Source organism: Neurospora hispaniola (genome assembly GCF_033458365.1).
Source record: "Neurospora hispaniola strain FGSC 10403 chromosome Unknown B0T23scaffold_4, whole genome shotgun sequence".
Lineage (NCBI taxonomy): Eukaryota > Fungi > Ascomycota > Sordariomycetes > Sordariales > Sordariaceae > Neurospora > Neurospora hispaniola.
In genome coordinates, this window is record NW_026944409.1 from 3,770,764 (window position 1) to 3,779,807 (window position 9,044).

A 9,044-nucleotide genomic window follows, 5' to 3' on the forward strand; every position below is an offset into this window, starting at 1 on the left:
AATAATAATTATTCTATAAATAACAATTAATAAAAGATACAATTAGTAAACGTACTAAATAAATAATATTTAAGAGAGGGATATTTATTTACCGTATTTAGTTTAAGTAACTAGTATTTATCGATTATATTTTGAAGTATAGTACTATTTAACTATATAATATTAATTATTTCGTACTAATAGGGTAAGTTATATTATTTTATAAAGTAAGTAGAATACTTTACTTTTAATCCCTCTAAGTTAGACTATAAATATTTAAGATTATTATTAGCTAATTAAACTTACCGTTAGAATAATTCAAAGTAAACGAAGCTAATAATGAACTTTAAGTCCGCTAGAGCAGTATACTTGAATTTCGCTATATCTTTTAAAATTTAATATATATATTTAATTATAAAATTCTCTTTCAACTATTTGAGGGTTTCGGTAATAACGCCCAATAATTAATTGAAATTAATATAACGATTTTTGAGTAGTATTTTTAAAACGCCGTAGGTACTTTTTATACGGGAAGTTATTCGTATATTAAAATTACAGTATAATTTAATAGTAAAATAAGTAAATTCGTACCTTAATAGGAAATAAACGTAGAGAAAGTAATCGGTTATAATTATAAAAAGAGGGATTAGTAATTATATAAATAATAATAGAAAAATATAATAATTATACTTTTTTACTTAGGGAACTCCTTTAATAATACCCGTTATTACTAGTAGAATCCCTCCTCTATATTAGAGTATACTACTACCCTCTATACGGTTAAGATCCTATCTGTATTATTGATTTATTTACGGTTTAAACTATAGGGGGTACGACTATTAATAGATTAAATAAAGGGATTCTTAATCCTTAATTCGAAGTAGTAATTCTAATTATCTCTATTTAATAATTAAGTAGCAATTTAGCGAATAGTAGAATCTTTATTAACAAGGTTAATATCTATATAATAGTAATCCTTACAGAAATAATTCCCGTTACTACTATAATTACCTAACACTATACCCTTAAAACTACCCTCCTACTTCTTTTTAATATTAAAAGTAACATTCTTTATTACATATTAGAAATAAATTTAATACTAGGTTATAGGGAAGATTGCCCAGTAAACTCTCTTATACATTTTATTATAATCGATAATAATAATTAAAAGTTGGAAGATACTATACTTTAAAAGTATAGTATTAATTTACTAAAATACCTATATAAAGTATACCTCCTTCTTACTACTTAATAAGTAATAACCAATATTAAAAATTATATATATAGTCGTTATCCTATATATTTAAAAAAGAGGTATATCGAATTTATTAATTTTATACGTATAATCCAAACTTATAACCTCAAAATTCTTCCTTAATTAGTCAATACACTATAAATAAATCTAAAAGATTCTTTTAATTAGACTAAACTCTTCGCTATTGTAATAGTAAACTTTATAATAAATCCCCTCTATTAATTATAACTGGTCGAGAAATTATTAGATTAGTATAAAGGCACCTACTTACTTCGTTCTATTGGCTACTAGTACGTTAAATATATTACGTTGCGTAATAGCAATACTAAGGAACTTATTACGGATAATAAATATAATATTTAATAAGGAAATCTTTAATTGCTTAGTTAACTAAAGGATATTAACAGTTATTTCCTTTATATAATATTAGTAACAATTAATAGTAAGATAATTAGCGTTATTAGGGTCGAAGGGATAATTATAGTCTCTCCTTATAAGGGTAAATTATTATACCTTAATTTTAGTATTAAATACTAATTTTACTTACTATTTATAATTTCTTTTTATATTCGCTACTAACAGTCTTTAAAGCGGAGCGTTATTATTACGTTTTTTACCCCCGTATTTCTTCGTTATAATATACTTAATATTATATTAATAAAGGAATTAAATTATTCCTTCTATCCGGTAATTATTAATATAGTTTTTAGAAATACTAAATTTAAATTATTTAATAATATTATTAATTTCTCTAATAGTAACATTAATATTAATCTATTAATAAAAAAAAAATTCGGCGAAAGTAAACTCCTTCTTATTAACCTCCTCCTTATTTTCTATCTCTTTATTTTAATCCAAAGAAAAATTCAATAACAATAACGAATTTAAAAAGTTTAAGGGGGAACAACGGCGGTAGTAAAATACAGGGATCGCTGGAACTAGGGCCGGAATTAGAAATAGAGATAGCTTCTCGTCTTTAATAAGATTATTAATATTAAGAAATTTATAATTATTATTACGCAGTTTAATTTTAATCTATTCAATTAAGGGGGTCGGACTGGGCGCGTACGCGAATATAAGGGAGCCCGCTGGGGAGGAGGCAATTAGATCGATAATTTTAAATATTTCTATAACGTATAGTTAGTAATTTTAATAAATATAACCCCTTTAATACTATATTTATTAGCTCGATAATAAATAATAATAGCGATAGCGATATGCTCAATTACTTCAATCGTTATTGTTGAGGTATAGAGATGTTACACGATATTACTCGCTAGCAAATTTAGCGGGCGCTAATATAGTTTGCTATTGGTCGGGCGGCCCCTATATAGGGGATCTATCTGGGCACACAGTCGATTTATCCGGCTTGGAATTTAGGGAAGAAATTACCTAAATAGTTTGGGTTCTGTTACGATGCCGACTAGGAAGGACTTGGAGAAGACGTAATATTATATAAAGAGGAGAAGATTAGAAGAGAGTAGCGAAAACTCTGTTCCTAGATTATGTATATGAATTAAGTGGAGATTCGATAGAGTTGATTAAAGGACGGTTAAGTTGCGGTAGCGGAACGCCGAGAGGGACAGGACTATATTATATAGTACTATAATAGTACCCCCGGCTTTAAAATATAATTGACTTTAATTATAAATAAAATAAAAGCACTATAAGCTCCCCGCTCCCCTACTGTAGTAGTATCGCTATACGTTTATATTTACTAAGACGCGTTGCTGGCCGTGCGCTGCCTGCCGAAAGGCTATTGCCTTCGGTAATAGAAATAACGCTACGTTAATTCCAATTCGGTCTTAGCAATACGAGTACCGTACGTTGTATATTTCCTTTATTTTTTCTCTCGCTCTTTCCTCCTATTCTTACTCTTTCTTTTCTTTTTTTAATAATAATATATTATTATTTCCCTCTATAATAGCGTATTACTAATAAAATATTTATATTCCGTTCTTATTTTATTATTACTTTCCCGCTATTACTATAAATAAAGAAAATCTTAGAAGGAAGCGTATACTACGCTACCGAAATAGCTAAAGGACGTGCCACTAGCCGCAAGGCCGCGATATCGACCTTTGCGCCTAGATTCGGCTATATACTTTACTTTCGTTATTATAATTTAAATACTAAGATCGACGGCACTATTCTATTAAAAATCCCCTACCTTCTTCCTATAGGGAAGAAGAAGAAGTATTATTGTTGTTATACGTTTAAAGATAATTATAATCCTATAAATACTCTTAAAAATCCTAGGTTTAAAGTTTCATTAATAAAATAAGGCTATTCTACTAATAATTAGAAATATTTTTAATACTATTACTCTAATTACTTAGGCTACTTTTTTCTAAAAGAAGGAAAATAATAAATTTATTTAGGACGAAGCTATTTATATAAATATCGCTACTAAAATACAAAAGCTTCTTAAGAACTTTATAATAATTAAAGAGGACGTCTGCAATGATTAGGGATTTATTAGTGCTAAAAAAGCTATTAAGAAAATTATAAGTAATATTGTACCGGCGTAGTATTAATAAAAGTATTTAAACGAATTACTAATATTATATTAGCGCGCCGACGTTTATACTACCGCTAACTTACATTACAATATATTCGCAATTACTAGTAATCCTCGCCCCGCCTTCAATATACCTACAGTTAAACGCCGTACTTAGGCCGAAAATATTAAGCCCCGTTTTATAAATAGAGATATTAGCTATATATAATAAATTCTAATAAAGTTCCAATTCTACTTTAGTATCGAAATTAAAGTATTTTGTATAACTACTAGCGTTAAGGATATAATTCCTAAGAATATTAAGGAATTTATTAACTAAATTATATTTAACTATTTAAATTAAACCGAAATATAAAATAGCTATTTTATTTATAGTGTACTAGCGTCCTTGTATTAAGGGTACTATATTGCTGAAATTGGAAATTAGGTTCTTTATTAGTATTTTAAGAGTATAATTAGTTAGGGTAATTATAGTAGAATATTTAAATAATATAATTAGAAAGACGGTATAACTATAGCGATTTACTATTGAGTACATTGAATGAAGTAGTCCTATATCCTTAAAATTATAAAAATTATAAAACTATTATAAAATAACTATAAAGAAAAAAAACTGTAGAAACTTTACTAGATACCTAAAATTAGGTATAATTATTTTAATTATTTAGTTCGGTTAGGAGTGGGAAAGGGTGGTTTATAATAATAGTTACTCTAGTAGTACATTAGTTACTAATTTAATATTCCTATAATAAATAGGCGTTTCAGTATTATCTTTATATAGTTGAGGGCCGGGCTTCCTTAGGTTCTTAATATAAAAATCTTCGATATCGCTAATATTCGCCTAAAAATCTTCAACAGGTCGCTAATCGGGGCAGTAGGGCTTCGGCTATTTAATTTAGTATTCGAAGTTACTATCCTTATTCTATTACAAATTTAGAATATATTCGAAGTATTATTCTTCCTCCTTAAAGTTAGTTAGCGAAATAATGGCGCTATAGGCCCGTTAATTTAGGGCTTCGTTGAATATAGTCTAACTTAAGAGGCCTTTTTAATAGGGGTGGACGAAGGAAATATAGAAAACCGGAAAGACTTTATATAAAGGATTTATAGTAATAGTAACAGCCCGGCGGTATACTTTCTTAATAATAAAAGGGCCCGCCTATTTATTAAAGAATTTAAAGGTTGGGCGGCCCTAATTTTAGTACTATATATTTACTTAAATTTTATTATTTATAGTATAGCGGGGGGCGTCGGACCGGTACGAATCGGTATAATAATAGTAGCATTCCTAGGCTTCCTCTATAAATAACTGAACTTTAGAGGTAACCTTATCGACCCGCTCCTTAATATTATATATATTAAAGAGTTCCTAGTATTGTATTACTAATATAAGGCTGGTCTGGTAATTGAGAGGTTCGGTACCTATCTTTAAGTATTATTTATAATTAGCGAAGAATAGTAAAAGGTTAATAATTTTAAAAATATAATTATTAATTGTAAATTCAGCGAAGGGGAACTATTATAATTAATCGTCCTAATAGTAGGAGTAGAAGGTATAAAAGTACTATTTAATATAAGTATTAATAATTTCTATTTAATTATCTATTTCGGGGTAGGTAGAGGAGGATAGCCTTTATTTAATGCTAAATAAGCGGTAGAATTCCTATTAGAAGGCGGCAATAAATTGGGTATTACAGTTAGAAATAATAGAATCTAATATACTATAGAGGCAGTAAATTTCGCGAAGGAAAGTAGTTATAGTCTTCCTAATTAATAAATTATAAATAGTAATATAGTAATATATTTTTATTAATCTATTAATAACGATTATAATATAAATATAAGTACGGCTACTTAATTTTATTTTTAGGAAGGGGCCGATAAAATTAATAGAAATATTAGATTAATTGTAAAAGGGGACCGGTAGTAATTTAAAGAAGTTAAGTAGTACGAAACAGGAATTTTTAATTTTAGTATAGAGGTAATAGCCCTAGACGAAAATAATTATATTATAGGAGAAGTTTAACTAAATATAAGTCCGCTAAATAAAATTATAAGTTTTAAACTATCCGGGGTAATTACCCGGGGCTAAATTATAAGTATACTATAGGACCTAAAATCTAATCTCGGAATAAGGGGGAATAAAAATCCTATTGTTAATTAAAATCCTACTATTAGCCGTTATATAGTTGGTTATAACTGCGTTAACGATTTTTCGTAACTGTTTTAGGAAGGTTTTATAATCGGGGTTTTAGAGTACCGTAAGGGCCGTTAAGGCTTCCAGGGAAATAAAATAAATTATATTAATATAATTATCGATAGGGGATTCGGCGTCGAAGATAAATAGCTTCGCTAGTATTGTTTTAGCTTTATTAAAATCTAATTCTTTAATTTAATTCTCTTTAGGTAAGAACGTACGTATATAGTTAATAATTTAATTATTACTAATATCCTATTTATTAATTAAAGCGTTACCGGGGAAGTGGGATAGTATATCCGGGATTATAGCGTAAGTACCTAGACGGTAAATAATTTAAAAGTGGAAATTGTTAAAGAATTCGGACTACTATATTTATTACTAATTGAGGAGTTTCGTAGAGGTAAAGTATTATAAATTTTTATAGTTTATAATAATTTCGATTAATTCCTTTATATTTTAGAGTTCAGAGTACTATTCTTTAAAAATTTTAATAATAATAAATAACTCTTTATTATAAATTTTATAATTATATTTTACCGGGGAGTATTTTAATAAAAAGAAGGCGATAGGGTAGTATTTCCCTTCTTCGTCGATTTATAATAAAATACTCCTAGAGGCTTAGTCTAATATATCTACTTCGATAATAGTCTTCTAATTAGGGTTATAGTAAGCGAAGACCAGCGTTAAAGTAAAGGCGACTTTTAATTGTTCGAATATAGTTACGGTAGTTGGGGGTATAAGCGAAGTTTATTTATCCTTGGATATTAGCGTAGTTAGGGGTTGGGCGATTTTTAAGAAACCTTTAATAAAGTAGTAGTAGAAATTTATAAAGCTAATAAAATATTGGAGATCCTTTAGTATTTTAAGGGTATTTTAGTTTAGTATAATATTAACCTTTTTTAAATTTATATAAAGGCCGTCTTAGGAGATAATTAGGCCTAAATATTTAATTTCGTATTTATAGAACTTGTATTTCCGGATATTAATTGTAAGGCCCGCCTTATAAAGCCGCGAAATAATATCTTCGAAGTAATACTTATATTCCGCTTTAATTTCGTTATAAATAAATATATTATTAAAGTAGGCTATAGTATATTTATTAAGGACGTTGAATAAAATATAGTTAATATAGTACTAGAAGGAAGCGGGTATATCTATTATATTGAAGTTTGCTATAAGGTATTCGAAGAGGCTAAATTTAATAATAAATATAGTTTTCTATTTGTCCTCGGGAATAATCCGTAGCTGGTTAAAAGCTACTATAATATTAAACTTACTAAATTATTTTATTTTCCAGAGGGCGTTAATAATTTCCTTAATAAGGGGGATAGGGTATTTATTTTTAATAATAGTATTATTTAAACCTTTATAATCGATATAAATATAGACGCCCCCGCTAAGCTTCTTAGTAAATAGAATTAGGGTAGCCGTTAGTAAGGAGTTCGGACAGATAAAACCGGCGGCGAAGTAATTATTTAAATACTTATAGATAGCGTAGAATTCCTTTTAGAATATAGGCCGTAGGCGGTAGTAAAGAGGGTTCTAGCCGGGGATTAAATTAATTTTATAATTGAAAGGGTAATAGAATAGTATTATTTTAGTGGTATTAAGGTCGAAGGCCTTCTACTTCGGCCGAAGATGGTCTAAGAGGGCGTTGAAGATTTCTTATTAGGTTGGCGGTAGTTTGCCGTCGATATATTTTTAAATATCCTCTATTAAAACGGCCCTAAATTATAGCCTCTCTATTACCTAATCCCTATAGTTAGTAATTAATTGGGAGAGGGATTGTTTAGTAAGTTAATTTTAGAGGACTATCCGAAGTATAATATTATTAAGGCTATAAAGAAATTAGTTGGGGTTAGCTAGATTATTAGGTATTTAGGTATTATTTATAGTATTGGGGGGTTTTAATATTAAAGGTTCGGTGAAGTAGTAGAATTAATCCGATATATATTTGTAAATTTTAATACCGGGCTCCTTATATATAAAAATAAAATTAAAGGTGGATAATATCCGAATAAAAGTGTTTTAAGGTTAGGTACGGTTGTTCGGGCGTATATTCGTTAGTAGCTATAATTTCTTTATTATTATAGAATAGCGGCGGGATGTTTTGGGTTTCGTAATAAATTTAGATTTATTTTGGGGGGCGGGTTTAATAGCCGGCGTAATAATTAGAGGGTTAATTCCGGCTAGGTTAGGATTAAGAGGAATATTTTTAAATATTTATTAGTCGGGCTTAGTAGGGGTTAGGATTTTAATAGCAGTAAAACCCGGGAGTTCTATAGAATTATTAAATTAATTGATTTTTAGATTATACTTTCGTAATTAAGGGAGGCCGAGGATTATATTTAGGCCGTTAAATAATTATACAAATAGGGTTAAACAGTCCGTAAACGAATTTAAAGAGTAGAATAGAATATAAATATATAAAATTTTACTACCTTCCTAACTATCGGTTAAACGAAGGGTGCGTAGTTGAGGGAGTAGTATAGTAGGGATGTTATAGTAATATATAAATAAGGAATTAATAAAATTTATTAGGGAGTAACTAGAATTAATTATAATAGAGTAAAGGATTAATAAACCGGTATTAAAACGAAGGGAGTTTGAAAAAGAGAAATTAGTATTAGGTTCTATAGAATATAAATATAAATCTTTTAATTTCCTTAAATTTTACTTCTAATAGTAATTTATACTAGAGGTTAGACTTTTCCTACGTCCTAAGAAAGTATTAAAATAGCGGCGAGGTTAATAGGTTTCGGTTTGGCCTTCGCTGTACAAATTATTATATAGTAGTTAGGGGCGCCGTAATATATATATAGATTGAATTTCCGGCGGCGGTCCTTCTTAATTTAAAAGATTAGTCCCTTTTAGAGGGCGTTAATTTTATTAAAGATTATAAAGTTACTAGTATTATTAGTTAGGGGCGGTGGGTAGGATAGGGCCGAAGAATTATTATTCCGGTAGTGGTAGTTGCTAATATTATTAGTTAAAACCTAGAGGAATTTAACCTACGTATTAAAATTATTAGTTGTTAATTGTATAGTAATATTAATTAAAATGTCTTGGAAGGTGCTATTAATTTTAGA